This window comes from Silene latifolia, chromosome 11 (genome assembly GCF_048544455.1).
Source record: "Silene latifolia isolate original U9 population chromosome 11, ASM4854445v1, whole genome shotgun sequence".
Lineage (NCBI taxonomy): Eukaryota > Viridiplantae > Streptophyta > Magnoliopsida > Caryophyllales > Caryophyllaceae > Silene > Silene latifolia.
Genome location: NC_133536.1, coordinates 93,520,646 through 93,535,356, shown reverse-complemented (window position 1 = coordinate 93,535,356; position 14,711 = coordinate 93,520,646). Strand labels below are relative to the sequence as shown.

The 14,711-nt window shown below is 35.6% G+C and overlaps 1 long non-coding RNA gene across 1 annotated transcript; it reads left to right on the top strand.

The window, feature by feature from the left end:
- The first annotated feature begins 4,284 nt into the window (after positions 1-4,284).
- LOC141614984 (uncharacterized) lies at positions 4,285-13,172 on the top strand. Its single transcript, XR_012529524.1, has 5 exons — positions 4,285-4,433; positions 11,892-11,936; positions 12,074-12,277; positions 12,482-12,791; positions 12,975-13,172. It is a non-coding gene; the product is annotated as an uncharacterized LOC141614984 (long non-coding RNA).
- The last annotated feature ends 1,539 nt before the right edge of the window (positions 13,173-14,711 follow it).

Genomic DNA, 14,711 nt, shown 5'->3' with positions numbered 1-14,711 from the left:
AGAAAATTCAAATTTGTCTTTAGTTACGATGTTTTAATGGAGATTTGAATCAAAAATCGAAATGATATCGTATATGAATTGTGGTAAAGAAATAGAACAATATGATAACGGAATAGTGGAAAACTTAACATTTATCGTTTTATTAATACTTGTAAATTACAAGTAAAGCATTTACATAGTGACCTCTACCCAACTATGATAAATGATTCCAAGATCCAAATTCATATTAACTTGGGCACGGTAGGGCCGATTCATCCCTTATCAATATAACTCGGTGGATTAACACTTTAATCGATTCTTCTTTTAGAACTCTTGGTCGATAAAATTACATTAACATTTATCTTTAGCCCGGAACACATGCGACTACGGTCACGAATACTTCCGTTGAGCTCAATCCAAATTTCGAATAAATGTGTCCATGATCCAAATCCACATCAACTTGGGCACGGTAGGGCCGATTCATCCCTCATCAACATGAATTCGGTGGATAGACATTTATCACCCACTTCACCAACGTAACAAGGTTTGTCTTACGGTAAAGCCGGCTCAACTCCCTTGCGAAACTGGTACTTCATGGTTTCTAATTTTTGGTAAGGCTAAGTCTCAATTGATTATTTTTAGCGAGAGGTCATGTCAATTTATTATCTATCACGTTTTAAGTGAACTAAAGCGGTGAACTACGATAATTATAATTGACACGGTCGATAAACTCGATTAAAATGACAATGCATGTTTTAGTTATGGCGATTTAGCGATGCATGCGACATATAAATAAAATGCAAAGCATAAATTAAATCCTAGTATGGCCTTCCTAAAATAGAAAATCTAATTAACTATTACATATTCGGAAACCAACTCCATTGGTCCCTTGAACTTCGGTTTTTATCACGCATCTCGAGGTAACACCGTCTTTATGTATCGCCTTCTTGAATGACACCGTCTTCAAGGAACTCCGGAATAAGTAAATTACATAACAAATTACATAACAAATTACATCATTTCCTATTATATATTTGTAATTAAAATAAAATAAATCTATTAAATTACAAAACGGTGATACGAGATCACAATAAATTACAACCGAATCGATATTCCCATACATTTCGGGTAATACCAATTAAAAACTAAGGCCATACTAAGTAAAAATTACATAATTCAAAATTACATAAAATAAAATTATGACAATCATAAATAAAATGCAGCATTATAATATGTATGAACATGCCCAATTTTATGCTAAATCGCCTTTAAGGAGCCAATATCGTATATTAATCGGTTTTTACGGATTTGCGTGATTCAACCCTTTAAAATCACAAAAATTACATAAATTCATATTTATGCACAAGTTAATTACCCTAACCAACTTAGGACTCAAAATTAGTCTCCACTAACTTATGACAATAATTAACTTATATTTCTTAATATTGTTCATAAAAGGACTTAAAATTACAAAATAAAGCCATAAACTTCAAATAAATCACAAAAATTTCAAATAAATTCAAAATTTGAAATTTAAACTCATGCACATTATGGAAAAATACCATGACACTCATAATGTTCAAAAAAATTAGGTTAAAAATTTCGAAAATTATCGGGAAAAACAATGTTGCGGTTTATCGGATTTATCAAATATTGTCATAAAAATATAAGAAAAATTATATTTATCAACTTGTCAATTTTAGATCTGAAATATAAGATAAATTGCAATATGTGACGTTTTTCCTTAGTCATGAAGTATGTTTTAGCAATTTTTCACTAATTAAGTCACTATTTATGCTATTTTTCATCAAAAATTCATAAATCATGCATGAAGACTTCATTATAGCCTATTATTTTACACACATCTTTTAAAAATGCATGTGACAACATACTAAATTTCTATGACCAGATTCGAAATATTTCTCATATTAACCTATTTTTTATTTAAATTTGAGTTTTATCATGAAAAATCCATATTTCGAGCATAAAAAATCCAAAAATTCTGAAAATTTCCAGATCATCTAAAAATAATATATGTGAAAACATATCTAAAAACCACTGGAAAATTTGAAGTTTAGCTAATTTTCGTCCAAAAATGACATTTTTATCATAAAAATCACATTTTAATGCCAATATTATATAAAGTAAACAATAGAATCCATAAATTAAACCAAAATATCCTAAAATAATTTAGGACCAGAAACTTTAACATGCATAATAAATTTCGTGATATATCATAATAAAAACAAATTTATAAGTTTTGTTTGGTTAATCATATAACTCGGAAAAACAATAACCGATTTGCATGCAAACAACCTAATGCTCATGATACCGCTTGTTAGAAATCTATATCTCATTATATAACATAATCATATATGTTCTAAATTAATTTAGTCATAAAATTAATTACAAATCTTATGCATGCAAACTAAATAAGAAGAGATAAGAAAATCAATTTCTCACCATCTAAATTTCGGTCAAATGGGCACCAACAAGATCTCCTTCTTGTTAGTTCTTGAGCTTTCCAATAATAGATGAACATTCATGACTTCAAAATAGAAGCCCTCCAATTAGTAGCACCCAAGACTATCCCTTAATCCCACAAACTAACATGTACTAGATATTTGTAATGTGGTTTACCTTAAAATTGATTACTAATATTCATATACTACTACTAGTATTATTAGTTATTGATTCATACAAATTAGATTCATCAAACTTGATTTTATGATGAACAAGAGAGAGAAGGTATTGTTTTTATTAAACATAAGAAGAATGATAAAAATTGAGAAAAACTCTCTCGAAAATCCCCTCCCAAAACCGGTGGCATTATATGGTCTTATGACCATTTTTTTTTTTTGTCTTCACAAGACAAATGTGTAAGTCTTTTTGCATGGTCATGTCACTATCAAGTGTTATGGACAAATGAATAAGACAAATGGAAAAAGACAAAACTTCTCATATAGCCCACCAATTTTCGGTTTCTATAGTGTAATATGGAATCCATTTTATTTTTGTCAATTGTACAATTGTATGTCATGTGACATGTGACATGTCATATGTCATGTTTTAATTTAAAATGCATATTTAACAAATTAAATATCATTTACAAATTAAATAAATCATATTTAACAAATTGACTAGTAATTTAAAATTACTTTCTCATAAAATGGTCATTTAATTACTAGTTAGTATAATTAACAACATCTTGTAATTATAACTGACTTATCATTCTCATCTCGCGTGTTTCACAAACACCGATTAATTTTAGTAATATAACTTCTTAAATTACTGAATGAAATCTCATTTAATCACATTATAATAAGATGTCATTTTTCTCTCTCTTATAATAATTTGTTCAATTTTAAGGAATTAATTAATCTGTATCGTCATACAATTAATTAGCCTTTTCAATTAAGGGAATCGTCCTTTAGGTGTGACCTCAAGGGATCAACTGATCACCACCGTCGCACGACAGTAATGTCAAACTCTAGCCAGCCAATCATTACCGATATGTGTGGATCAGTTGACTATATATATAATGTATCATCCCTTCCGTATTCTTGTAATGAGATTTAAATATGTGATCAATATGATCGACAATTGTGATCGCATTATTGTCGGAGGACATATATTCCAACAAGAATTTCTCATCCCCACACTTAATATGGACATTGTCCTCAATGGACAAAACGATAAGAAATTGTGCAAATGCAATGACATGAAATGCATGAATCTACACTAAATGCATACTACTTGGTATATATTACAAAATGATTTAAGCTAAACTATTCTAGATGATGCATGCTTCTATTGTTCGGAGAGCTAATTTAGATTAACTCGTATTTCTTGTGACTAAACTTCCCCAAATCAGTCAAATTAATGGGATAAGTTTGGCCACAAGGCTATGCATGCAATGCTATGCTAATTGTCATTTTGGATTTTTCCTAGTGGGAACAAAAATTGTCATCACCTTGGTGTGGCTGATGCGTGCATTTTATATAAGTTTTTTACCCTATATTTGCACGTATTTCTATGTTATTTATGTAGCCTCTAGCTACAAATGCCCCCGAATAGTCTACTTTGGTTTGTCTTGTATTATTTGCAGGTATGAACCAGAGAGGAGAACACTACTACAAAAATGGTATATAGAGGCGCTTACCTCCAGGCGCTTATAAAAAAAATGCTGATACAAGATTATTAAAACCAAACTATGCAGCGCTATTATAGAGCGCCTTACAAAAGTGCTACACTAAGCCCAAAAAATAAAAAACGCGCACTAAAATTACAGCGCTAAACCCGTGCCAAACCCTGTCATTAATAAAACCCTTGAATTAAAAAAAAAATAAAGAAAAAACTCTGCCTATTCTTGTGAACGGCGAACAAGAAGCAGATTGAAGGTAATCTAATTGTGAACGGCGAACGACGAAGAAGAAGCTATATCACATATTCAGGTATTAAAGTTTGATGATTCATGATTCAATATCATTACGTTTTTGCTTGTGAACAAATTGGTTGTTAATTTTGCTCCAATTTTTTTAGTCTTCCTTCTTGATTATTGGGGTTTGATGCAGTCGTTTCTACACCAAAAATAAAATACCTAGATTACTGCTAACAGAAGTCAGCGGTAAGTAGGGTCGATCTCCACAGGGAGGCGGTGTACTATCTATTTGTCTATTTATCTGTCTAAATGTCACTAATGGGGGTTTTGATTGATTCAACTAAACTAGAAATTAAGGCAAGGGAAAAGAATTAACAGTAAGAGAAAGAAGTATGCTAAGAGTCGGTCCACCGTGGCAGCTATCAGATCTATTATATCCAGAATATTAAGGCGATTAGACTATTAATAAGAAGAGCTATGGTCGTCACCTTTCGGTCCTTAAACCGCCCTAGAGTGTAAAAATGACTTAACTTCCGCCTCACCGCAATACCCTATTGTAACTAAGCAAGCCTTCCCTTCCAATCTTTCGATCTAGGTCGGGGTTAACTAGAATTATGGGTCTCCCGCATGCATACATTCGACCGGATAACAAATAAATTGCCTAATACAATTCCCCGTCGCAGTCTAATCTATTTAATACACTTAAAGCATCGCTACCACGGCTTCCCTAATCCTAACATACTAAGGGAATTAGCTACTCATGGGAATGGGGGAAACAAGAATAAAATAAATAATAACAAATAAACATTAAAAGGGAAGAAGAAAAAGGGAAGAAGAATTACTAGATTAAGATCCGTAAATGGGAGAACGACAGTAACAGTGTAACGTGACAAGGGAAAGAAAAGAGAGAATTAGGGTCTCTCCGGATAAAAGAGATACCTAAATGACTCCTAAAGCTTCCTATTTATAAGAAATTAGGAATAGGATTAAACCTAATGACGGAAAATTAACTAAAAAGCCCAACCCGTAGCAAAGTCCACTCGATCGAGTAGATACATCACTCGATCGAGCAAACTCAGCCAGGAAACAGCTCGATCGAGGAAGGACACTGTTCGATCGAGCAAGGCTATAAAAGAAACCGGTCGATCGACTGAAATAGAGCTCGATCGACTCATTATTGACTCCTAAACCACTCGATCGACTAGAATAGCACTTGATCGAGTGGATCTTTGACTTCAATGACTTAAAATTTGATTAGTTTGCCTTGACTCGTCCTTTTAGCTCCCGAAACACCTTCACGCATCCCAAGACAAGAACATTTCCCGCTCCAAATCTACTCTTCCTCCAAATGCATGCAAAATGGACGGTAAATGACTTGATTCCGCTACTTTATGGTTCATTCCTGCAAATAAGACAAAATAACCCAAAGTAGCATATTCGGGGCATTTCGTAGCATAAAACTACGATAAAAGCATAGAAATACGTGCATAAAATAGGCTAAAAAGACTATATAAAATGCACGTATCAAATCTCCCAAACCAAACCTTTACTCGTCCCCGAGTAAACTCAAAACTATACGCTAATGGAACGGAAAAATAACTCGTAGCTAGCTACAAATGCCCACTTAAGCCAATTTAATGCGAACAAACTAACACTTATAGCAAACAATCAAATGCAAACGAGTTATAAGATGTCTATAATAAAGCTGAACCGTCGACCTTGCAAGACCTTAAATAATGGACTCTCACGGGTCACTCTTTCTCTCATGAAGCAAAGGGTAAACAAATATATATGTAAGAGAGGAAGAGGAATAGTTGCTCACCTAAACTACGACCCACATAAACATGCATGCAACTAATATGATAGACAATTCTAGCTACCAAACATACATTCCAACCAAACAAGGTCCTGTCACAGCCGAGGGCTTACAAAAATATGGTAAAGTGAGGCAATGGGTAAGAAAAGGCAAAACATTTATGGGAATGTGGGGGTATAGGTGATCAAGCTAGTACCTAAACAAAACCATATGAAACATATCCATTTCCAACTCAATTATGAAATAAGCACAATGCCCTTCATTTGGCATAAAACTCACCAAACCAAACCGAACTCACTCCTCAAATAATGTAAGATAGAACATAGGAGTGGAAACTGTCAACCAACCAACATCTTTTTTTTTTCTATTTCTTTTTTTTCCTTTTTTTTTTTCGGTTTTTTCTTCGATTTTTCTTCTTTCCATTTCACATCATTTTCATTTTCTCTTTTTTTTTCTTTTTCACGTCTTATTTTTTCTCATCAACCTCCTTTCTTCATAAATTACCAACTCCAAATCAATATGATATGAGCCAAAATTTGATACAATAGACAATATACCGCAAAACATACACTAAACTAGCTTGACAGGGCAGGCTAAATTTGGAATGTAGCTAAGGGTCAACTGGCAAATTTGGCTAATGTGGAGTTTATGGGTAAAAATGAAAGAAAGGGAAAATGTAAGCACCTCCCTGCATGTGACGCCAACCACTAACCCGAATGTATGACAGCAAAAAGCAATTGAATTTCATATACGTGCAAATTAATGATACATGATATGCAAGGAGTAACTACTCACAATCCTACATGAAACTGGTCATAAATGACACCAGTTTATAAGGCTCTAAATCTTAGAAATTATAAGTAGGTTGCCAAAATTTCAGGTCAAGTCTATATGTTCAGCTAAATTTTAACATTAATTCGTAGATTATGCAATAAGACAATGCTAAAGATAAAAGTTCAATGCAAGGCTTAAGCAAAAGACAGTTGTAGTGCAATATCATCATTGAAATCTACCGTTCCGACTCAACCTATATGCTAAAATAAACGTGAATATTTTTTTGAATTTCAACAATTTTTTTTTTTTTTTTTTGATTTAAATGAAAATAAACAACGATGCAAGCAGAAAATTAAACGTGATTACTGAAATACAATAAAAACAATATGCAGACACGGATATGGATGCATAACCTCCCCAAACCAAACTGTACAATGCCTCCATTGTACCAAAACATGGAAAGGAAAATGCAAACTAAAGGAAGAAAAGAGTAAAAGCGGAAAACTCACAAAATTGCGCGAATAAGGGGACCTCCCCAAACCGACCATGAAATGGGAGGTTGCTAAGGGCCCGGAAAAACCGTCTCAGGAAGCTAATCCAAGTCAATAGCACTCGATAGCAGTTGAACAGTAGTCGATCGAGTGAAATGGGCATTCAAAACTGCTCGATCGAATGGTGCACCAGTCGATCAAGTAGTTTCCTTTCTGCAGGCACTCGATCGAGTGATTAATCAGTCGATCGAGTGAATCCCCTTGCTACAGTGTTCGATCGAGTAAGCAAAACCACTCGATCGAGTGATGCTCGATGAATTCCTGCAAAATGCAATTGAAACAGCCCGCAACTAACCAAACAAGCATACTGAGGAAGTTTTATGGTATAAAACCATTTATTACAACTTAAATGAAATAAAATGCAAAAATAAAATTGCCGGGTTGCCTCCCGGGTAGCGCTAGCTTCATCAGTCCCAAATCGACCTTCTTTTCTTCGAGCCACTATAATTAGTTACAATCAAAGCAACTCAAAGCGCGCAACATCAAATCATACATCTGCGCATGTGCTACACAAAAGCATAAGTAGCACAAAAGTGGAATAGCAAAGTAGGAAATAAAGATATGTAGACATTTAAGTCTAACAAATTTCCTATGGGCGCTCCTAAATTTATCCACCAAATAAAGGAGCGCGGGAGCAATTGTCAATAATTTAGGGCTCCCAATTAGATTAACAATTTTAAAATGACAAGGATGGTGAGAAATTGCTAATTTATGCGTCCACATATGAGGGGGTATAGCTTTGAAAAAGGAAGCATGAATAAGACGAGGCAATTTACAAATAATAATAAAATTACCGCTTACTACCTCAAAGTTGATCACTCTTAATGACGGAATCATAGATAAAAGAATTCATTACCTCTTCCGTGCTAGGAGTAATTACCGACTCACCGTCCTTGTCGCCCTCGGTGGAATCCGTCCCGTAAATCTCACCTCAAGCGCATCCAAATTTCTCGGCCTTGAATAAGGGAGACTCACCATAACCGTTGTCATCATCAAAGTCGTCATCTAAATCAAGCCCAAATGACGAATTACAGCTCCCAATGACCAAATCGGTCGATCGAGCGAGATTACTACTCGATCGACCAATCTCTTCCTCAAGATTCACTCGATCGAGTGGCATAATCACTCGATCGAGAACTATCCTCCTGCATGCCACTCGATCGAGTAGAATGTTCACTCGATCGAGCAAGTTCTTCCGAAAGTCACTCGATCGACCAATAATTGTCACTCGATCGAGTGATTCCTCCCGTCTGTGAAATCTTCGCGTGGGCGGTGAAATATGATAGGAACTCGTCGTCCGAGTCATAGAAGTCATCCTCATCATTGGGCAACACGGTTTCCTTACGAGAAAACCGCTCTCGGAAGATAAACCTCTTCTTCTTGCATCTCACCGCTAACCGAGCTATTTGTGACTCCGATTCGAGGGATTCGAGCGTCCATATATCTATCACTCTCTTGCATTTGTGATACAAGCGTTCTCATCAAATATGTCGATCCGCGATCTCTTCTCTCTCCATCTCACTTTGCTAATTGAGCAACTGCAGACTCGAGCTCATCAAATCGCGAGACATATTCTTGCACTTGGAATGCAAGTTCCTCCATCAAGAATTTCAGCTCCGCAATGTCTTCTTCTTGTATATCAGGGGGATTTTGTTGCGGTGGCCATTGATAGGGCGGATGTGGCGGCACAACTACAGCTGCATTGTGCTCGCTCGAGCAGAACCACATCTCCCGCAGAAATCACCGTCCTTCCATAAAATGGGACATCGGTGGTGGGTCAAAGGTACTCAAGCCTTCCCTTTGACTATCTTTCACCTAGAACTGTCTAGGTAGTACCCGTAAGGCCTATCAAAACAAAGACTAAACAAAAGATTAAAATGGCCTCAAGGAAAAATCCCCGAGGCTAAAAAAAACAGATAAAATTAAACAAATAAATAAATAGATTGCCTCCCCGGCAACGGCGCCAAAATTTGATGCGGTCGTTTCTACACCAAAAATAAAATACCTAGATTACTGCTAACAGAAGTCAGCGGTAAGTAGGGTCGATCTCCACAGGGAGGCGGTGTACTATCTATTTGTCTATTTATCTGTCTAAATGTCACTAATGGGGGTTTTGATTGATTCAACTAAACTAGAAATTAAGGCAAGGGAAAAGAATTAACAGTAAGAGAAAGAAGTATGCTAAGAGTCGGTCCACCGTGGCAGCTATCAGATCTATTATATCCAGAATATTAAGGCGATTAGACTATTAATAAGAAGAGCTATGGTCGTCACCTTTCGGTCCTTAAACCGCCCTAGAGTGTAAACAGCTTAACTTCCGCCCTCACTGCAATACCCTATTGTAACTAAGCAAGCCTTCCCTTCCAATCTTTCGATCTAGGTCGGGGTTAACTAGAATTATGGGTCTCCTGCATGCATACATTCGACCAGATAACAAATAAATTGCCTAATACAATTCCTATCGCAGGTCTAATCTATTTAATACAGTTAAAGCATCGCTACCACGACTTCCCTAATCCTAACATACTAAGGGAATTAGCTACTCATGGGAATGGGGGAAACAAGAATAAAATAAATAATAACAAATAAACATTAAAAGGGAAGAAGAAAAAGGGAAGAAGAATTACTAGATTAAGATCCGTAAATGGGAGAACGACAGTAAGAATAATTAACGTGACAAGGGAAAGAAAAGAGAGAATTAGGGTCTCTCCGGATAAAAGAGATACCTAAATGACTCCTAAAGCTTCCTATTTATAAGAAATTAGGAATAGGATTAAACCTAATGACGGAAAATTAACTAAAAAGCCCAACCCGTAGCAAAGTCCACTCGATCGAGTAGATACATCACTCGATCGAGCAAACTCAGCCAGGAAACAGCTCGATCGAGGAAGGACACTGTTCGATCGAGAAAGGCTATAAAAGAAACCGGTCGATCGACTGAAATAGAGCTCGATCGACTCATTATTGACTCCTAAACCACTCGATCGACTAGAATAGCACTTGATCGAGTGGATCTTTGACTTCAATGACTTAAAATTTGATTAGTTTGCCTTGACTCGTCCTTTTAGCTCCCGAAACACCTTCACGCATCCCAAGACAGCAACATTTCCCGCTCCAAATCTACTCTTCCTCCAAATGCATGCAAAATGGACGGTAAATGACTTGATTCCGCTACTTTATGGTTCATTCCTGCAAATAAGACAAAATAACCCAAAGTAGCATATTCGGGGCATTTCGTAGCATAAAACTACGATAAAAGCATAGAAATACGTGCATAAAATAGGCTAAAAAGACTATATAAAATGCACGTATCAGGGTTCTATTTATAGGTCTTGATTTCATATAATACTCATCATGTTTGCTATTCTTTTACTCTAATTTGAACCAATTTTGAATGTAATATGACTTACTTTATCTAATTATTTGGGGTTATTATGTATACAAATGGGTAATCATCAATAGAGCAGCCAAGTGATTGTCTTTGGTCATATACGCCTTTTTGAAACTGAAACAATGTCCTTACTTAATGATCAACACAAATTCTCCTTTTAGACGGACATTATCCGTCTACAGCTATAAACGGATATTGTCTCTCTCACAAATGAAAGTGGGTAGCGCAAGTGGGTGGGAATGAAATGGATACCGCCACTTATCCCCCACTTTAATTTTGTGAGAGGGTCACTATTAATATATAGTTATAAACGGTCGTCTATAATGAGATGGACTGTTTAATGATATAATTATAGCTATGTTGTTCATGTTCTGAAGACTGACTTGCGACGGGCACATTGCTGAAACAAACCCTTATGCCTATAAGTCATAACCCCTAATACATGAGTTCATTTTCAAATTTTGATGAAAGTTGAGCCATGATTGATCACTCTAGCAATAATTCCAAACCTACGCTCTCAACTAGCAAGTACATCCGCAATTCTTGGTCTGGCAAGATGCAGTTTAATTTAGCTTGGCATTACATAGATTTTAGAATCTGCTGCCTCTTTTTCTGGTTTTGTTACAGTTTAGAGGTTTTGATTTAAATTTATAGATTTTAATTTCAATTTTGAATGTAATATGACTTACTTTTTACCCTGAGTCCATTTTTCCTTTCTTTCTCGCTGTTATTGATAATACGAGTGTCAAGCCGCCGTCAACTTTGCCCTGATGAATGTTTGACTGTTTACTGATGCACATTTTCTCATGTGTGTTTGATCTTTTTAGTTATGTTTATTTGGTGAATATTATTTGTTTTAGAGAAAATGACTCTTATTTGTAAGTAGTTTGTAGATTGTTTTTCATCATTGCCATTGATTACATCTTTTACAATTCATGTGAAACTATTTTTCAGTTTGACAAGTGATGGATCTGAATTTCATCTGAATTTTTTTTTCAGTTTAACAAGGGAAACAATCAGACCTTGATTCTGAAAGAAGTTCAGGTAAGGGATTCAAAACTTTGTTTTAGCACCATTATTGTATATATTTGGTTTACATAACTTTTTTTTTCTTATCACAATATAAACTTTTTTTCTTCTTATCACAATAAACATTTTTCTTGTCTATATGGCATATGCAGAAAAGGTTTCTTTATGCGAAGATACTCGAGAAATGGATATTGAAATCAATAGGCCATAAATGGAGAGACTATAAGTGTCTTTTAAAAGGAAAGCATTATTCAGATGATGCAAACATAACAGAGTTGCAGAATAACGTCCTACAGGATGTGGTAAACGACCAATGGATAAGTATTGTTAACTTTTGGAGATCAGATGAAGGACAAGTATGTTTTTATTTATTTACAAAATTATAAATGCCTTATTTTTAAGAGGACCATTTCCTATTTTATCTGAATAGCGCCCAAAACTACCAAAGGCCATAATCTTAGAAGTGGAATGTTGATAAGGTTCATAATGGAATGAAAATTGGTTAAGGTCAATGAACTGGTCTTGCACCGACACTAATAGTATTTTTTATGATATGGCAGAAAAGAAGTGCAAAGAGTAGGTTTTCACATAAGAAGGCAAAGACAAAGCCAATTCATACCTCTGGCACTAAGAGTCATGCACGCATCTATGAAGATTTGGTATACGCATCCATGTATCTTATTAGTCAACTAAAGGACAAAATAGAAACAATGGATAATCGTATCGAAAGACAAGGAAACACTATTACCAAGCTAAAAAGGAAGTTGAGAAATACCGAGGGTTTTACCTTAAGTGATCTTGAGTCGAGTGAATCTAGCTCTGATGAGTCTAGCTCAGAAGGAGAGTCTGATCACGACAATTAATAGTAAGGTAAGAATTCTTTTTAATCTCTTGATCATCTCATCTTCTCTTGGTGTCATGTCTTTTCTCTCCTTTTGAACTTTTAAAGTGCTTTCTTGCTTCTTTTGTCAATAATGGTAATATCTCATGCTTATGATGAATGGGGATGTAAATTTGATTAACGACTTACATTGTTTTCACTTGAATTTTCAGTAATCCTATGTTATGTTCGAGGTGCTTTATGTATCGTCTAGCTCAAGCTTTATCGCAAGGATTGTTTAGCGGGCACCGAAGATATGTATTTCTAAGATGTCACAAATAGTCACTTGCTACTGTTGGCTGCGAATAATAAAGAACTTTGTGTTTGGATAGTTGGATATTTTTTTGATGTATTTTTTATTTGAGATACATTTATTTTTATAGGGTTCGGACACATGTATTTGACATTAAAGTTATTTAATAAGAAGATATGTTTGTTTCTAGAAAAGTTGTGTGTGTAATTCCGGGACAAGAAATATGTTTGTTCAGAAGGTAATATAGTATATAGGAAATGCAGGTGTAATAAATAATATTGTTGATTGTAGTATAAAAGCAACGCAAAAACGCGCCTGGATAAAAGCATAATTGTGCATAATAGATGATAGGTGACATATTAGTTGATGCGCTCGAAAAGCGCTGCTATAGCACAAAAAATAGCGCATTAATTTTTGCGGCGCTATACTTTAGCTTTACCGACGCAATAAAATAGCGTCGCAAAAGGGGGTAGCGGCACAGGCAAATGCGGCGCATATAAAAGCGTCAGTATAACCCCTTCCGGCGCTATTTAGCGTTGCAATAGGGGGTTAAAATGCGTCGCAAGAATCCGTTTCTGTAGTAGTGGAATAATCAAGCCTGAACCTGTCCCGTTTGCATGCATTTTGGAGATAGAAGAATCGGAGCCCGGAATTTGTCACCTAGGGATGCACGAAGTCGCTTCGGAAGTTGTTTAGAGTTCATCAATGCTAATACAATGCTAGCTAACCTGATCGACTAAGTTGACTGCTAAAACTAGTCGATCGAGTACTCTTTGATGCTGAGAACCCTCGATCGAGTATTTACTTTGCTCGATCGAAAAGGGTGTTTATTGAGTTCCTGGAACGAGTACCTGCTTTGCTCGATCGAGATGTTTGACCTTTACTTTTCTCGATCGAGTAGTTTGTTTTCACTCAATCGAGTAGTTTTGACGATTAGAATATTTTCTACGTAGTCTTTTAGATTTACCTTTTGGATATTTTAGTTCTATCTTAGAATAAATAAGAAGAGGGCAGGAGGACGAGAGAGAGCTATCTATCTCTCGCTCTGGCTTTCTACTCCTTAGACCTAAAACTCTTTTCTCTCCGATTGATTGTATTGGTATTTTTCCATCTTTAATTTCCTTTTATTGCAATTGTTCTTGTTCCTATCATCTCTTTGCTCTATTGCTTTAACTCTTCTTTCCTTCAGTAATCTATTTCTAGTATTAAGGTTCGTAATGCATCTTCTTATTATCATGTTCAACTTAATTATTTCGCTTTTTATCATTGATTTCTCAACTTTCATTATGTATAGCTAATCTGCTTATGCTAGGGCATAGGGGAGCCATGGTAATTAGGAAGGTTAAGACTAGGTGATTAGGCTTGGCTAGAATTAGGTTTGTGCTGTTAATCACCGCATTTAATAGCAATTAGTTGCTTGAGTCGATGCATTTAGCTAGTTGATTTGGTACGCCTTGACCTAGATCGGAAGATTGGAAGGGGTAAGACCTACAGTGAACATTAGGACATTCTAATGAGGGAGGAAGCTAAGTTAGTAATGTTTTAGGGCGAATAGCGGACCGAAAGGACCTTTTCACTACCCTGAAGACCGAGTTTAAGCCGACCTTTGACCTTAGATTGGATCCCTAGAAAACCATGGTGAACCGACTGCCCTAGC